Source organism: Podarcis melisellensis (assembly GCF_964234715.1).
Source record: "Podarcis melisellensis genome assembly, chromosome: 11".
NCBI lineage: Eukaryota > Metazoa > Chordata > Lepidosauria > Squamata > Lacertidae > Podarcis > Podarcis melisellensis.
In genome coordinates this window covers 16,841,973-16,860,181 of record NC_138543.1, presented here as the reverse complement: position 1 = coordinate 16,860,181, position 18,209 = coordinate 16,841,973, and the positions used below count along the sequence as shown (strand labels likewise).

The window sequence follows — 18,209 nt, the reverse complement described above, 5'->3', positions numbered from 1 at the left end:
AGTTCAAACCATTGCGGGATAATGGCTGTTTCCCCCTTTCCCGAGTGGGTGGCAGTTGAGGCCCCTTGCGATCGGTCGCCATCCCCAGCAGCTGGAGCACACAGGCTCAGATGGCCATTGAGAATCTTTTCAGCTGGCTGTGCTGCAGGACGGGGTTGCCTGCCAAAAGATCTCCCATATCATTTTCTATAACCATAGCAGGCACTGTACCTCTCCAACTGAAGGTGCACCTCTTCCATTGTCTCCTGAGGCAGACGGATGCAACCAACTTTCAGTTAAACACATTTAGGACTGGTGTGTGATGGATCAGTTATAACCACAAGTACTTGGAAGTAAGTTTGACAACTTTGAGAGGAACTTACTTCCAAGACAAGAGTACTTAGAAATGCAGATCCCTTTTTGTAACTTTAACATTTTTAGTATTGGTTGAACAATTGTCAACAAGTTCTAAATAGTGTCAGTATCTCACTGCTTACACTTGAAGGGTCTTATAACTGAAATTAAAATATACATAGTATACATTTTAGGTTTTATTTGTGGTTTAAATAAAAGCACATGGCTAATGAATACGTTTTCCAGCACATATGCTCTTGTGAAGTGTATGTTTGTGTTATTTGAGATTACACTGCTGGAGTCTGTGTTGGCTTATTGAAGCAAAAACATCACTTCGGCACTTTGACTAACACATAAATTGTGGCTTAAGGTGGCAGACCTCAGCTACATTTTTAAAAATGTGACACAGGATCCTTTTAAGTTTGTACGGGCAATGAATTCCAGGGAGATGTCTCAGTCTAGTATATATGTGTATTTTATTAAAATAATTTATATGCTTTCATTTGGAAAAGGCATACAAAAGTGTTTCACAAATAAATATAACACTGTCACAAAAACAGATCAATAAAATGAAATTTTTTTATGTAATCATATTTATATCCTGCTTTTCAGCCAAAATTGACTGAGGTTATACCAGTAAACATTCCATGAGCTTGTTTGAAGGTTCTAGCTATCATATAGTTTGACCAAAGAACAGTACCCTCCTTCTGTCTCCAGTGCCATCCTCCTTCATTGAGCAAACAGTTTCATGAGGGATGCAAATGGAGTGGGGAAGCAGGGAGGGGACACCCATCTTCCTACGCCCATCTGCCGAATCAACCCCAGTGATAAATGGGGTAAACCAGAGCTTTCCAAACTTTTCATGTTGGTGACACACATTTTAGACATGCATCATTTTGCAACACAGTAATTCAGTTTTACTAGCAAACCAGAGGTTAAACTAACCCATTTCCAGCCCCAGGAGGAGCGTGGAGAGCGTTAGCATGACACACCTACACACTGCAGCTGACACTCTAACGTGTCGCGACACACAGCTTTGAAAACTCTGGGGTAAACAGTGTCTCAGCTAGATGATACTGACATCCGCCAGTTAAAATCCAACGCAAATACATAAGATGTTAGAATCAGATTGGAGATAATATGGGGCGAGGGTGGAGGAGGGCAGATACTTGCATAAACTACACAGCTCTTTGTATTAACAGTTGTGTTTTGTTACTTCGAAAGTGCTGGACAAGCAAGGTTTTGAAATGAGTATTTCTGTTGCATCAGAATCATCAGCAAATATAGCAAAATGGCTACCACAGTCTCTGAATCTTGCTGCTGTCTAAATTTGAAGTGATGGCCTGTGGTTATTCAGATTTAAACTAAGATACAAATAGCATTTTATGTTTTCTGAGATTGCAGTGCTATCGTTGATGTGAGCCACACGCTCCCGTCAGTTTGTACTGGTATAAATAAAGAGAATTAATGTAAAGTAACTATTACAGTTGGTTTTACAGCAGCATATGCAAGAGTAGAATGAGGTCTGATATCTACCTTTGATGATGCATACAACATGTCCACTAGAATAAATTTGTATAATTTAAACAGTCTCTGTTTTACAAATCTGAAGTCACAAATATTTTCCTTACAAAACATTTGTTCCCAATTTTAGCCTTTTTTATGCAATAAGGTCAGAAAAAGTTCAAAATGACATGATGGAGTATATCTGTCTATTTGGAAAAGCGATCTCGCCAATAATATAGGAAAGACACACTAAACTCTTTTTGCCTGTAGCATTTTTTTTTATTATTAGAATTCTTAAGGCAGCTACAGAATGCTTGAGCTTTGATTTCCATTTTACAAGTCATGGGCTAGATCCTGATTTAAGTGTGCATATGGGGTTGGCACAAGTTGAATTTTCATATCAGTCCCCTACAAACATTCCTCCAAAGGTCAGGAACTCTGCTAAATGGAGTGGGCTGTAGTATGGCAAGGGGGGGGAGATAAGGGGAGACCCCTGTAAATTGGGTAGAGGCAACTTCCAGCTTCACTTATAGAAGATGCTGCTACTGATTTTTTTTGTGTTTTCCCTCAACGCCCATGCCACACCTACTCCATTCAGGGGGGTCCCCTGACCCTTGGTAGAGTTTTTGCAGAGGACTGATATGGGAAGGTAGAAGTAGGAAAGTCAACTTGTACCAGCCCTTCTATGTACACTTTCTTTAACACATGAATTGTAAAATGAAATCCTCTGTGATTCAGTGGAGTATTGGGGGAGTATTTTTCCATGGAAATAAAGAGCAAGGAAGGAAGCTTTCGCCCCTCAAATTATGCTGGCTCCAACCCAAAGTCATTGTAGATTTTCATTTGATGTACCAGCGCATATTTAGTTGACTTTGTAAACTGAAAAAGTAGGAATACCACCAAGCAGTGTGTACCACCAAGCTGTATGAGAAGTGGGATCCTCCAAGGGCTAGAGCTTCTTAACTTGTTCATAAATGGCCTAGAATCAGGGGTGAGCAGGGGTGGCCAGGTTTAGTGGCAGCAGGGAATTATTTAGAATGATGAAAACAAATAGTGAAGGGGCTCCAAAAGGTTCTGCACAAAATGAATGGAAAATAACATGGTACAGTAAATGTGGTTCAGTGTAAGTACTGTAACTATATACTGATATACACTGTGAAAAAAATCCTCACGTATATTATACATGGATGGGATCTGAGCTGATGGTGACTGACTATAGCATGTGGTTTACAGGATGCTGAATTTCAGAAGTTTCTTTTTTGTGGGGACAGGGAAGAGAGTTCCTTATTTGTGTCCTCCCTCTACAGAAATGAAAAAATGAGTCATTGTATTTTTGTCATGAAATGTAAGATAGATAAAATAAGGTTGTGGGGAAAAGTAATCAATAATGTAAATATTATGAAAAGCAAATGTAGCTATGTTAGTCCATAAGAAAAAGATCCAGAGTTCACAGCTAAGAAATATCTTTATTGGAATTATACAAATTCTCTCAAAATCATGGCAAGTTTTTGAGATGTTAGGCAAGATGTTAACTGTTGGAATCATCTTTTAGGGCTTCTTGCTTTCCTCCTGTTTGTTCCACAAATCAATATGATTATTTTGCAAAGGTTTAATTATTATTATTTCATTTTATAATTTACATGAAACAGAGGGGCAATTATAACGACAGCAAAAGATGAAAAAAGGATCTAATAAAATTGGAATGCAGAATGAGTAGTTGCACATGAGTTAAAATAAGAGTCCAAGTAAAGACTGTGAACATTCTCAGATCAAGTACAGTTCCAGATTGCCGAGCTTCTGATGAGGGTTGTCTTGAAAATGGTGGTTTCACTGTGTATGTCACATAATTCAAAATGATATAAAAAGTGTCTGGAGGTTCTAGTCCTTGTTGAAATCTCAAATTTTGTGTCATTTTCTCGGTTCTAGAAGATTCCAGGGTGTCGTAATAAGCACCCACAGTGTTAGATTTTGGGCTGTTTTCCATTGAGTTGCAATTACTATTGGGACTGCCAAGATCATATAGAAGACCAGTTCTTTTGACGATATATTTACATTGGTATCATCAAAAATATTCAGTAACATTACTTTTCTTTTGTAATACTTCTTATTTCTATCAAATTGCACCAATTGACATTCCTATCTTAAATGATATTATGTACACATTTTATTGCAGCTCTTCCAACAATTAGGTTATATAGAAGAAAACATTTTTGATAATTGCAAAGGAGTGAGATACTATCTGTGTAGTAATTTTAAGTTTCCCCTAAAAAAACTTATTTTGGATAATTGTATTGGGGGGGGGGGGAGAGATACAAAACATATTCCTGATATTTATTTAGCAACATTAAAACTCCTTGCATCTATGTGTTATTGTATGGTCAGTTGTTTTGGCAAAATAATTTACAGCGTACCACTATGCATCCTCTTTTACGTCATTTTGTTGCCATTTGATCAATGCATAAAACAAGGGAAGAGGATTAAAAGGTAAAGGGACCCCTGACCATTAGGTCCAGTCATGACCGACTCTGGGGTTGTAGCGCTCATCGTGCTTTATTGGCTGAGGGAGCCAGCGTACAGATTCCGGGTCATGCGGCTGGCATGACTAAGCCACTTCTGGTGAACCAGAGCAGCGCACGGAAACGCCATTTACCTTTCCGCCGGAGCGGTACCTATTTATCTACTTGCACTTTGAAGTGCTTTCAAACTGCTAGGTTGTCACGAGCTGGGACCAAGCAACGGGAGCTCACCCTGTCATGGGGATTCCAACCGCCAACCTTCTGATCGGCAAGTCCTAGGCTCTGGTTTAACCCACAGCGCCACCCGCATCCCTAATGTATTACAATACTTTATATAAAATTGAAGATAAGGAAAGATGTATTGCTACAAGATCACTTGCTTACATAATACAGTCGTACCATGGAGGTCAAATGGAATCCGTTCTGGAAGTCTGTTCGACTTCCAAAACATTTGGAAACCAAAGTGCGGCTTCTGATTGGCTGTAGGAAGCTCCTGCAGCCAATTGGAAGCCGCAGAAGCGCCGTTGGACGTTCAGGTTCTAAAGAACCTTCGCAAACAGGAACACTCACTACTGGGTTTGCGGCGTTCGGGAGCCAAAACGCCTGAGTACCAAGGCATTCGGGATCGAAGGTAAGACTGTATTCAGCTATACAGAATACTACAGATATTGTGATACATTAATTTGATGCATTATTATTCAAGCAATGATAAAACTTTCTAGTAAAGGAACAAAGTGATTTCTATTGTGAAATGAAGTCATCTCTACTCCAAATAGGGCAAACCATGACATGTTAATCTACTATTTGTTCATTAGCACCCAAGTCTCTTAGATTGTGGTTAAACAAATTTTAGCTGTCCAAAGCGATAGACTGGGGGGGTAGCAGCAGCTGCTGCAGTGGGCTACTGTCCCAACAGTATCTTATCTAAGCTGGCTGTGACTCTTGTAATAATCAGGGACTCCCTGGGACTGGGACTTCTTCATAGTATCCTCTCGCCTTCTCTTGAGATCCTGACAGCTGTCTTTAGGTTTAATTTATTCTTGCTGGATGGAGTAAGCTGAAAAGGCTACCAAAAATAAAGTTTACAAGTGTTTCTAGAATAACTTTCAAATGTTAAATTTATGCTATTCATAACCTAATGGAGGTCAGTTTGCCCCAGATACAACCAAATGTGCTTTGTAGGGGGTTAGAAAGAGAATGTAGTAGACTTAGGAAAACATCATAATTTTAAAAGTGACACATTTCAACAACGAAATAAAACTGTAGGCAGTACAGAAAAGAAGTAAGATCCTTGAAAACCATTACTTCATTAGGGCAAATGTTTAATGTGTGGTGGTGTGGGTTTTCCCCCATTTTTTTAAACAACTCCTTATTGAAAAAAGTTCCAGGACATTTTTCTAGGCTTCCTCCCCTCTTTTTGAAGCTATAAAAATGTTACTTAAGAACTAGAGGTGGCACATTATTTATGACCAGAATGATTTCTGTTTTGTTGGTCTTTGAAAAAAGAGATGGAGGGAGAGAGCGAGAGCAGTAGACTTGTAAAAGGGAACCTTCTTCCATATTTGTTTATGAATCTGATTTGAAAGGATGGGTCTCATATCTATCCAGTGAACTTGAAAAAAGGTCTGAGCGATGTCTTTATATTATTGATGAGGATCATTTTGGAACATAAATTCATGGAAATGATTAAAGTCAGTCATCTAGGCTGTATTGCATGGTTGACACAGATGAGAAAACAAGTCAAACGCTGATTTGTCAACATACATTTAATTAATTTTTTACATTTCTAATTTTTTTAATATATGTATATTTAAACAGATTTGGTTCACAAATCTGGTACAGACTCACATTCAGCGTGAATGAGAAGTTATTTGAAACTAAAATTCAAAAGGAATGTAAATACAGTTTGTATATCTAGTTGTTGCAAGTGAGCCCCCTACTGTGTTGTGTCTAGCGCACATAAAACAGATTAAAAATATCCATAGCTAGGGATGAAAGGATCTGTCAGTTTTTCTCTCAGCTTCTCATTTTTGCAGATTTAAGTTCAGTTCTCTACATTTCTGCAGCAATTTGTGACTTTAAAAAAAAAACCCTCATGAAAATTCTTCAACCTTTTCCTGCAAATTTCTTCTAATAAACACATTTTGTATGTACTTTTGACTAATGTACACTTTTGAAGCAATTTCTCCTAATAACATACATTGTTGTGTGTTACTTTCACTAAAATGGATGTTTTCCTCTAATATATGCATTTTGGAAAACCTCATCACAAGGTTTAAATAAGTGAGCATTTTGAAGGTTGGCTGTGTTTTGGTTCTCATTGTTTTGGAAAGTAAATGCAAACTGAATTGGATTTCTGAATTAAACTGTTTGTTTAAACCTTTATTTGTGTTAAACATAAAAGAAGAGTAGAGATAATAAAACAATTATAGAAACAGGTCAATGCTGTTTTTCCAACTGCTCAAACCATTCATTAGTGATGTCTGATGCTTCTAAAAGTATGTGTAGCAAGTCCTACTCTTGCTGCCACACCTTTCCTTAGAACTCTCTAAAGTTGCTGGATCTTCTTCACCCCAGCTCGGCCCATGGAATAATCTCATATCAGTCATGATTTAAATTCCAATGTTTACCTCCCAGTCGCATATGCTTCTGACAAACTGAAGAACAGTGCTTTCCTCCTGCCCTTCTTTACGCTTTCCAGAGATATTTGGTTGATCACAGCTGGAAACAGAGTTCTAGACTAAATTGGAACCAGTCATTTATCCAAGACCACAATCTTAAGTATAAGGCAGAGGTGGGGCTCTGAATTGTGGGAGTCTTTTAACAGATAAAAAGAAGCACTTATCCACACAGGGTGACTGAAATTTGTTCTTGAAGATGGCCACCACCAGCTTAGTTTTAAAGAGAATCAGACAAATTATTCCTGCATACAGGGGGTTGAACTCGATGACCCTTGAGGTACCTTCCAACTCTACAGTTGTATAAAATTCATGGAGGATAAAGCAACCAGTGACTACCAATCATGATGGTTATACTAACTCCAGCATCAGAGATGGTATAGCTCCAAATACCAGTTGTCAAATATCCAGGCCACCCCTGATTCCATTTTGTTTTTTTGCATTGTATTAGAAGAATGAGTACGAGAGAATTTATTCCGAATTGTTCTCATTACTCTTAAGATAAATTACAGGACAGAAATAAAGTGAATATCTCATGGCCTATGTAGCAGTGATCAATATGAGTAAACCTCAAAGCAAGAGGGAAGAGAGACAAATAAAGCTGAAAAAGAAATTGGAACCTGTTGTGTCTTCTTCACCTCAATAGATGGGAAAACACTGTAATGATGTGGCCTATCCTTAATTTACAGTATACACAACTTGTGACAGGAGTTTTTATAACTCTAAAAATTGCACTTAATAAATATGAGAAGATACAGGTTTTCTTGATTACTTAAACCTAAATGTTTACTCAAGCTTTCATGAGAAGTTCATCTTAATTTAAACAGAACTGGGTCCTGCTGAACTAGAGCCATTTTTTTGATGTGGACTCAAGTGCACATGAAACAGTCTTAATAACATCCAAACGCGTTTCATTTATAAACGAAGTCTGCACAGGCTTCACTTTGTGGTTAGGGTACTGTAATCAGAACTAAAGTGCAGTTCATTTTTCTTAGGTATGATTTTTTATAAAAAAAACTCCTTATATTTCATTTCATGTAACATGAAATGTTCAAAACAGTTTCTGGTTTAGATATTTTCTAACAGCCTAACACACGCATTCACACAAGAGGAACATGTGTAAATATTTGTAGTACAGTCCATGGATATAAAAAGTATTACTTGTATTTTCCTTTTCGTGTTGATGTTATATAGTGATGTTGGACACATTGTGGGCATCATTGCTGAGAAGAAGGGGAAAACATAGATTTGAAACACAGCCTGAAAGGTGGCACTTAGCCAGGATACTGAAAAATGGCAAACATGTCACATTTTAACAGCTGGATGCAGAAATATTTCTCTTTAATTTGGACGGATAACATTTTTTTCACAGTAGGGCACTCTCAAAAGACTACAAGATCAAAGAGGGTGGGTCTCACCAGTCAAACATCATCTGGTTCCAGGATGGAGCAAAATGAATGAACTGTCAGACCTTTTTTCCTGGTGTATACACTTTGGCCAAGTAAAAAGTAAAATGTTCAGTGACTTATTCTAATCACAGACCAAATTCTAAAAATGGAAAGTGAATCTCCCAAAGTCTTACTCTGATGTCTGAAGAAAACTCTGGATTGATTGATGGTTTACATTGTATTGATGCCCTCTGCCACTTTTAGAGATTAGATAGGCCAATTGTTGAAAAACTCCTGCAGTTTGAGGACTCCTGCAGTTTGAGCAAGGACTAATCTAACATTCTTCAGAAAAAAACAAAATCACCAGTCTTTATAAACTTTGCATGATGCTTAGCAATATGTAACCTAAATATATATTGATAAGGGATGGAGGGCGGGAAATTCTTTCATAGGTAAACATCATTAAGGGAACATAGACTTCTTTTTTAATGACAACTTTAGTTCTAAAAAAACCCAGGAAGCATATTTAAGGGTTAGCTGTATATGGAAACATTAGCATGCTGATTTTCTAGTCCTAAAATCTAATGAATGTGAACTGTTGAAACACTATGGCCATTTATCAGTATGAAAACATGGCTCTAGCTTTTACAATCATTACTCATTTGTTTTATGGAGAATCTCAAGCATAGTTTGTCATACACTTTATTACTTGAACTTTTAATCATCAACTGGGGAACTTGGCATTTCACCCATTTCAAAATACTCAAAATGGTTTTTTTTATGTGTTTCATTTTGGAACACTTGCATAAAGAAAGAAATATAATTCAATTCGTTGATGACTTAGCTGTTGATGCAGTGATACAATTAGGTAATTTTAGCTTCTTGAACTTCTAAATTCAAAGTGTGGTAAGCCAACTGTTCTGTGTTTGGAGGCCCTCCAACTCATTCTGGACTTATCTCCCAAAGTTCTGTCTTGATGGAACACTGCTTGGATGACTAGAAATATGAATACTCCCTTCAAAACTATTGCCTAAAAGAGGCTTAAAATATTGAGAGATATCCAATGTTTGTTAGAGTTGTGGGCATCTATCCGTCTTGAGAGAAAATGGAAGAGTGCATCATTGGGGGATAAAGTCAATCTGTTGGAAAGTTACAGTGCCTGCTGTGGCTGTGGTGCCCAATACAGAAGAGACATGTTTGATTGCTGCTGGGTCAGATGAAGGTGTCCAATTTTGCTGCTACAGATGCACCGTGATGTTTCTTCTCTCTGAGCTTCTCCCAGCTGTCATTTCTCCTCTGGTCACAGCTATGGATACATGGCCTGTCAGTTAGAGTAGACCCATTGAAAACAGTGGACTTAGTCCATTGGATGTCACCCATGAATTATTAGAGTAAAGCAAAAGAAATCTAGGCTTCACTAGGCTGAATACTTCATATAATTTACTCCGTAGCAAAATTTACAAGCCAAATAATATCATTTAAGATTTCAAATTAAATTATTTCACAATGTAGTGTATTCTGAAAGAGTTCAGAAAGTCTGTTCAGAAAATCTGCAGGCTGCTCATAGTTGACAGTAGTCCCCATTTGAGTGCTTTGGACTTGTGTGTGAACCCTAAGCTGTGCTCAAATAGAGATCCATTTGTGTGATCTGGTACCTCTGTATGCAGACTGTGTATGAGCTGCTGAAATTTGCATGATGATCCCAGCTTGAATAAGCTCTACAACAATACAGGCTCCAAATGGAAGGGTCAGTACACACCAGTGTGTTGCATTGTAGTGCTTATAAACATGAGCTATTGGATGGAAAGTTCTTAAGTCTCAAATTTCTGGGATGTCACAGGCAAGCTTCTTTCATCTTAGTCCACCTACTGCACCACAGTGATAGATACTGTTGGCTTAACTTTATTGTTAACCGTGTTATTATTTTATGGTTTAACTGTTTTAATACATTTTGAGCACTATGTAAATGTTGAGTATTACTATTATAGTAGCAATAATGCAAACTTCTGATCAAGTTAAAGGCCCACCTTTCCCAGTGATAGGTTGGTGGCAAAGGGAAGCTGAGCCACTCAGTCTCCATGTACTCCTAAAATGGCACTAGGGGATGAGTTGGGCTTCAAGGAAGGCTTCCTTTGAGGCTGAACAAAACTGGTGAACTGATAAAGGGACCAAGCATGGGTGAGAATGCTCTGATTAACTCTGTCCTCCTTCAGTCAGATGAGGTTTGTAGTAGTCATAGGAGAAGCATATTCCCTAGCAGCGGAAGGGCAAGATGGAGGCACAAACATGTCACATGTGCAATGGATCAGAATCAGTGTTGACCACAGCTAGCTCACAACTGTGTCAGAAGTTGTATATTTTCCTCAGGAGGTTTACAACTGCTACCTTCTTACCGTATTGAAACGTCTTAGACAGGAGATGCCTCAGGAAATACAAGTTATCTTTGGGCCAAGGTGGAAGCAATTGAGGGCTGGAATTCCTTCTTCACCATAGGTGAACCTTGTCCTGGCTCCTCTTCCTTGGCCTTTGTTTAAGTATTCCTCATGTGGAGCCAACAACCCTTGGACTGTCAAGCACTCACCTGCTGTGTAAAAGTAAAATAAAAGCAATGCTCATGTAGTCTTTAAGGGTCCTCTCCCTCTCCTCACTTCTACCTGAAGACACAAAGCAGTGTCTCACTTTTGAGTTCCCAGGATTCTTTTGGGAATCCATCTGCTTTAAATGTATGGTGTCTATGCAGTCAGCTATATATTTCATCCTTACACGCAGAGAATGCATGGGCCACTTCAAAAAACAATTGTTTCTCAGAGTCTTGAAATCTTGAATTTGGAAGGGGCAGAGTGATGAGCTACAAATTTGGAAGGAAGAAGCACGAAAGAGCTTACTGTCCAGGAGAAGGGAATCTTTCTATAGTCTGTATGGCACTAACTTAGGGGGCACAGTTTTGACACCTGTTGTTGAATCTGTTCTGCACTTATATACCCTTTACATATGGAAAATTATCAGTTGTCACCTTCCAAGTATCAGAGAAGGTGGGAATTAAATGTTGCTTTGTTTTCCTTCTGGTTTACCGATCAATTGGGAGGGAGGTTTCTGTCTCTGTATGGGGAGGAAAGTGTGCCTGTATTGTGTACATGCTTAAGGCAAGAAGGAAGACTGGAGCAAACAGGGCATCTGAAAGGAAAATGGAAATTCTTTAATAGGCAGGCTCTGAGGCCATGACGTTTTCAGTACATCTCAGACTTTAGTGGGTTTGCAAATATTTTTGTGGGGGGGGGGGTTAGGGATGGGCATTTTGACAGTGGATCACTCTTACTCTTCCTGATCTCTGGTTTGTAACCCTGCATGTCCACATCTGAACTTGCAGTTTCTTCCTGACATCAATAGATTTTAAATGGTGTTTGTAGGTAGCATCTTCACATGTAGTATAGCAGTTGAAGGACAGGTAGAGAAGGAGCCCAGACATATAAATGTGTCCTAATTAAACCAAAATATGTATAGATTGGAGAGAAAAAATCAGATTATTATGTCTCTCTGCTGGAAGTCCTTGTCACTGGGAATTACTTGAGATATATTATTTGAAAAAATCAGATTTAAGTAGTTATGGGATTTCTGAACTTCCTTGCTATTGCCTTTGGCATCAATCACTAGTGAGAATATTTGTAAGACTATCAGAGAAGGATTACTCAGTAAGAAGCTGTTAAATAACCTCTGTCCTGCTCTTTAAGAGATGCGCAGCAAAGACTGCCGTAGTTCCCCTTTTTAAAAAAGGCTTAGTTGAAGTCAAGTCTGAAATCAGTTGTGTTTGTAATGAATGAATGAATGTATAATGAATTGATATAGTATAACTTATTTGTGTCAGTAGAGAGTAGCTAATTATCAGATGCATGACTATACTGAAATAGAGAAAGATGGAAATTTTTCAGTAAAGACAGAAATTGGTATTAAATCATTTCCTGATGCAAGGGCCGTGCTTATAAAAATATGCATGTGTTGTTGTTTTTAAAAGTTAGGGAGCTTACTTTGGCCTATTTGTCTTCCTGTTGTGATTCTACTTATTTTAGAATCTCTGAACCATCTAGTTGTTAGCCCTCTTCACACATTTGCTAAATATGTGGAGGGAAGGGAATGGGCTCATGCATGCTCTTGCTCTTCCTAATCTTTTATTCAGTGGATGATGTGAACAGGCTATCTGCAAGCAGTTAGGAACTCAGAGCAAACCCTATGTATTGCATGCAAATGTTGTACAAACATGCGCTATTCTGCTGCCATAATCTCAGAGTCTCCAGTCTGCGTTATGTAGGCCAGGGTGGGGAAGCCTTAGAGCCCTAGAGCAAATGTGGCCCTCCAGGCCTCTCTGTCTGGCTCCAGCCACACCTCTTTCCCCAGGCCATACCCTCCACTACCCCTGCTTACCACCCTGCTGGTGTGTTTTTGCCTGGCTAGAATGTGTGTTTGAACTCTGATAATGCCTCTTGCTTGCCTAGATAATTTAGACGGGTATGTGAGTGTGTGTAGAAACTAGCTTACAAAGGGGAGTAAAAATAGCTCAGTTGGTTAGAGCAGGATGCCACGGTTTCAGGTTCAATCCCTGTATGGGACAGCTGCATATTCCTGCATTGCAGGGGGTTGGACTAGATGACACTCAGGGTCCCTTCCAACTCTACAATTCTATGATTCTAAAGCTAAAATTCACATTAGTTGGCTCTGCTTATTTTTGCTTCTAGACCTGTCCACCACTGGAAAGTGTCCCCCAGAAGGTTGGCTACATATTAGAATAAGAACTTTTGAAATACATTTTCTGGTAGGATTTGGTGTGCAACATTCTTGATATATTCTGGAACCTGGCTCTTCTACCAGGCTTCTCTTGGTAGTGTTACTGGATAGTTCATCTACTTTGTATCATCCTATTTTAGTATATTCAATTCCCCTAGAGACGGTGAACTTAATTTATATTTTTTTCTATGTCGTGCACAGTTAACCTCTAGAACTCTCTTCAACAGCAGTAGCAATTGCCAATTGCTTAATGGAGTTCAAAAAAAGCACTAGAAAATTTCTTAGACGACTGAAAGAATATCAACAGCTATTGCACAAGATGCTAAGGGCATCCATCGTAATGCTTAAGGTGCTCCTAATACTATAATACTTTAAACAAAGTGACTTGTAACATACTACAGGGACTCTATTAACAGCCGATGTGGTTAAAACTTTCTGAAGCATCTGCATCTGGCCATTAGTGGAGACAGAATACTGGGCTAGATGGTCATTAGTTTGACCCAGAATAGCTGTATTTATATTCTCATTTAGTGTAGCTTAATATTTGCAGTGTGCAGTGGTTTAGATAAATGAAAGTGGGAAACAGCTTCCACAAGGATGTAACTGCCTCATCATACTCCATCCAAGTGCTCTTGTGACTGGTATGTAGGGTACATTACCATCTTCAAATAAATAAACTAAACTAGGAGCATCTTTCACTGCTCAGAGATTGGAATTACTGAGTCAGTGAACCACAAAGCCTGTTAAACCTATGGAAAAAGGAAAACATGCAGATGCAACAACCTTGCATTTGTTAGCCATTAACTAAAGACAAAAGCAATTCCTACCAACAGATCCTATGGCTTGAGCAGGTTAGAAAATTCTGTAAGTCCCTCACCGCCAGGTGTTTTTCTTGGTAGTAAGCCCCCAGAGAAGTTGTTTTGAGTGAGAGTAGGGTGGATCAGAGGAGGCCTAGTATCTGTGAGGCCCAAACCCCTCCATTTCTCTGATAGATCCTAGAATCAGCTCCGTTAGGTATACCAGCCTGGAGCTGATATAGTTAATTGTCTCCACATTAAAGCAGATGAGAGGGAAACCAAAAACTTCCAAGATGAAGGAAAGACACACCCCTAAATCTTGGTGTAACCCAGCAGGGCTGTGGAATTGGCATATCATGCATGCACACACACCCCAATATAGGATTTCACAGTTAGTCTTCAACTGAAAAAGTCAACTTAATGCCCAAACAGGGATGATTCAGGAGACTGATACTTCTTTCCTTGTGTGCCATTTCCCTGTCACCTTCCACCCCCCGCCCCCAGTTCTGTTATCAGCCCCATTAGGAGGGGAAATCCAGGAACCTGCTTGGTTTATATCAGATAGGAGACGACACAGGAGTGGGAGAATTAAAAACCTCCTTCTCCATAGTTGCTTTACTGAGCAAACTAGAAGCTCCATAAAGCTGTTCAAAGTAAAGAAAAAGATGTGGAGAGATCTAATATGATCTGTTTTGATCTCCATACTGGAAAGAATGGTTGTGTGAACTCACTGTAAATTAAAAACAAAACATTTCTGAAAAACAAATATTTGTAGTGGTTAGCAATTTGTTTTGGTTGGGGAGGTTCTGATATATACTCTGAAACTGTTGCCCCATTTGTTCCAGTTCAGCTGACAACCTGCAGCTCTTTGAGCTGTAATGGATCGGTCAGCTTACACAATCAAATTCATTTATGATTTCTAGATGATAACAAAATCCATTACATTTTATTTTCTAGCACAAAAGGTAAGAAATTAAGAGTGCAATTGCACGCAGAATTATAATAACATAGTTTTCTATTTATTAAAATTCTATACTGCCCTACATCTGATGATCACAGGGTGGTTTACAATATAAAAACGCAAAAACACATAACATGTAACAAAAAAACCCCAACAGTAACCCCCCTCAGTTTCAAAGACCCTTTGCATTTTCGAAAAACAAAAAGCCCTTATAAAATTATAGTTTTAGTATGATTTTTTTCTAATATAGACACATTTTTTGGAATACAGTTTCCCCTAACCATGATTTTAAAAGTTTTTTCGCTAATACAGTGGTACCTCGGGTTAAGTACTTAATTCGTTCCAGAGGTCTGTACTTAACCTGAAACTGTTCTTAACTTGAAGCACCACTTTAGCTAATGGGGCCTCCTGCTGCCGCTGCCCCACTGGAGCACGATTTCTGTTCTCGCCCTGAAGCAAAGTTCTTAACCTGAAGCACTATTTCTGGGTTAGCGGAGACTGTAACCTGAAGCGTATGTAACCTGAGGTACCACTGTATATACATTTTTTGCGCACACTTCCAGTACATGCATTTTTGTGTTTATTGCTTGGATGGAGAACAGCATTAAATTCATCAACGTGGTTTTTGAAGAATTGCTGTGTTTTAGTTCATTTATATTTTTCAAACAGTAATTATGTAGGTTTGCACTAAAATCCGAATTGAACTGAATTTCTGTTCTATCCGTAGTTATAAGTGATTTCCTATTATAAAACTGAGTTCTCTAAATTTTCAAGTGGAATAGCATCTGATGTGCTCTAAGAAACATTAAAGGATTATTCAGTATAAAAGGCTTCTTCATTCCCACAATCCTCATCATTTCAGTCATCGTGGCCTGTCATGTTTACATAAAATAGTAATTAAAAATATTTTAAACATATTTTTTTAAATGTTTGGAAATATTTGAAGTACACTATTAACAACAGGTTTTACTTAGCAGCGTAGCAAAACTTTTAATATAGTTGGAACCCACAATATTTATTCAAAAAGCATTAAACCTTAAAAGTGTTGAAATTAAGTAGTCCAGTACTCATGAAAGCACCAGGTCTGTATTCAGTTGCACACAGTTAATTTAAAAGGGTTATAAGCACATGTAATTGGAGACAGAATTTAAGCCTAAGCATTTAAATTACATCTGTCAACCAATTACAGTTTGGTGTTTGCTTTTATTGTTAGTCCTTCAATATTTATGCATGATCTGATTAAAACAATTATACTAGCACTAGATTCTCTACAGAAATGAAAGGAGCATTTTCTGTGGATAAGCTGTGGTCCAATTCACATGTGATGTAGAAGTTCCATAACTGGATATCTTTTAAAAAAATACTCCAAAACAGGCATTGGGGGCTTCGATGCGGTCAAAGCAATGGCACTGATTAAAGTGATATTCAATTTTTCCCTCCCTATACGAGTTTCCTGATTTACCAGTGCTTTGATCAAAAGTTGATAGATCTCTTGATGGATCTACCATGTCATGTGTGGTTTGGCTAAAGATTTATAATTTCTGGAAATTTTGAAGCCATGGGCGGGGGTGGGGAAGGAAATTCTGCCTTTTCCCTATCCCGGGGTTTTGGAGGTAAATGGAATTTTGGGGGAGAATTGAAATACATCCCAAACTTTATACTATTTGGCATGGTTAATTGGTATATTTAAAGAACACCCCATTTCCTGAGAAATAAGACCTTACCCTGAGATTGGGGGGAAAAACCCAGACAGGAACACTGAAACAACTATGAGATATCTCATACATTTTATGGTGTTAAAGTTAGATAACTTTAGGTTTGATAAGAAATTAAATATTGAATATATTTCTTTTCTTCCCCTTACATAATAAGCATAGCACACATTATGAGAGAGTAAAAAGTATTTCTTTCATTCCAAAAGACCAAAATAATTCATAGGGTTTTTTCCAGTATTTTCCAAAAATTTGAGTTTTTCCATTGGAAAAATGGGATGGGGGAGTCCTTGTGGAAATATTGGGTCCTCTCCCAATTTGCCCCGCCCCTGGGCCTTCACATCTCTTTGTCTCATATTGCTGGACTAAAACTCCTGCCATCCTGCCTATTGGCTAAGCTGGCCAGCTGGGGGTGATGTTAGTCCAAAAACATGGAGGCCACAGGCTCCTCATCCCTGCTTCATATGAGTATGAAGTTAAGCTTTCTTACTGATGACACGATAATATTAAAGTATTTTATATCAGGAAAATAACAGAAGAGCTGAGAGCTGTGTAGTTTCATTTTGTTGAATGCTCTAGGCATTTTTCAACTGAATATCAGGGGGCTTCACCATTGCTTTTTGAGCTAATGTTGAGCACAACATGTAGCTTTTCAATGAACAGGCATGGTGTGGTCAGTTCTGAACAGGTTTGGGAGCTTTACTTTCTCTGATTTAAGGGATAAGTGCATGTTCAGCTTTTTCCAAACTGGAACAATGAGACCTAAAGAATACTTTGGTTTTGTTTTTTTTGTTTAGCTCTTCTGTTTCTAATTCCCTAGAGAACCAAAAGCACATGAAATAATCATGAGAGTCACAAAAAGAAAGTATTAAACATTCACAACCCTCATAAAGATTTGATTCTTTGACCTTGGTAAAAGAGCAAGGCTCAAAAGAAAAGGTGTTAGTTAAAAATATAGTAACCTTTAAACTGTGGTTCTCTTATCCCCATAAAGAATGTCATATTTTAAAAAGTACACTTACTGTTAAATAGACCTTTCATTCTTCATTTGAAGAAAAATAAAGAAACCCCTGTACAGATGAAGGATCTAAAAATAGTTGTTTTTCATTCATTATAATTAACTTAGAAGTATGGATTTGCTCCCCACACACCACAATCTTGGGAACATGGTTTCAGTGTAATATCACATGCTTTGCATGCAGAAAATCCCAGCTTTAATCTCTGGGTTCTCTAGATAGAAGTAAAAAAGACTTTTGCCTGAAACTCTGGAAAGCTGATGCCGGTTGATGTGTAGATAGACTAATGGACTGGTTTGGTATAAGACAACTTCCTATGTTAGTAATGCTTACTCCATCACAGAGGTATGTTGTTGTTTAGTCGTTTAGTCGTGTCCGACTCTTCGTGACCCCATGGACCAGAGCATGCCAGGCAGTCCTGTCTTCCACTGCCTCCCGCAGTTTGGTCAAACTCATGCTGGTAGCTTCGAGAACACTGTCCAACCATCTCGTCCTCTGCCATCCCCTTCTCCTTGTGTCCTCCATC

The 18,209-nt window shown here is 38.4% G+C and overlaps 1 protein-coding gene across 5 annotated transcripts in view; it reads left to right on the top strand.

Moving 5' to 3' along the window:
* The window catches only part of PRDM6 (PR/SET domain 6), a 97,690-nt gene that overhangs the window by 42,900 nt on the left and 36,581 nt on the right, over positions 1–18,209 (top strand). The gene's annotated exons all lie outside the window — the stretch shown is intronic.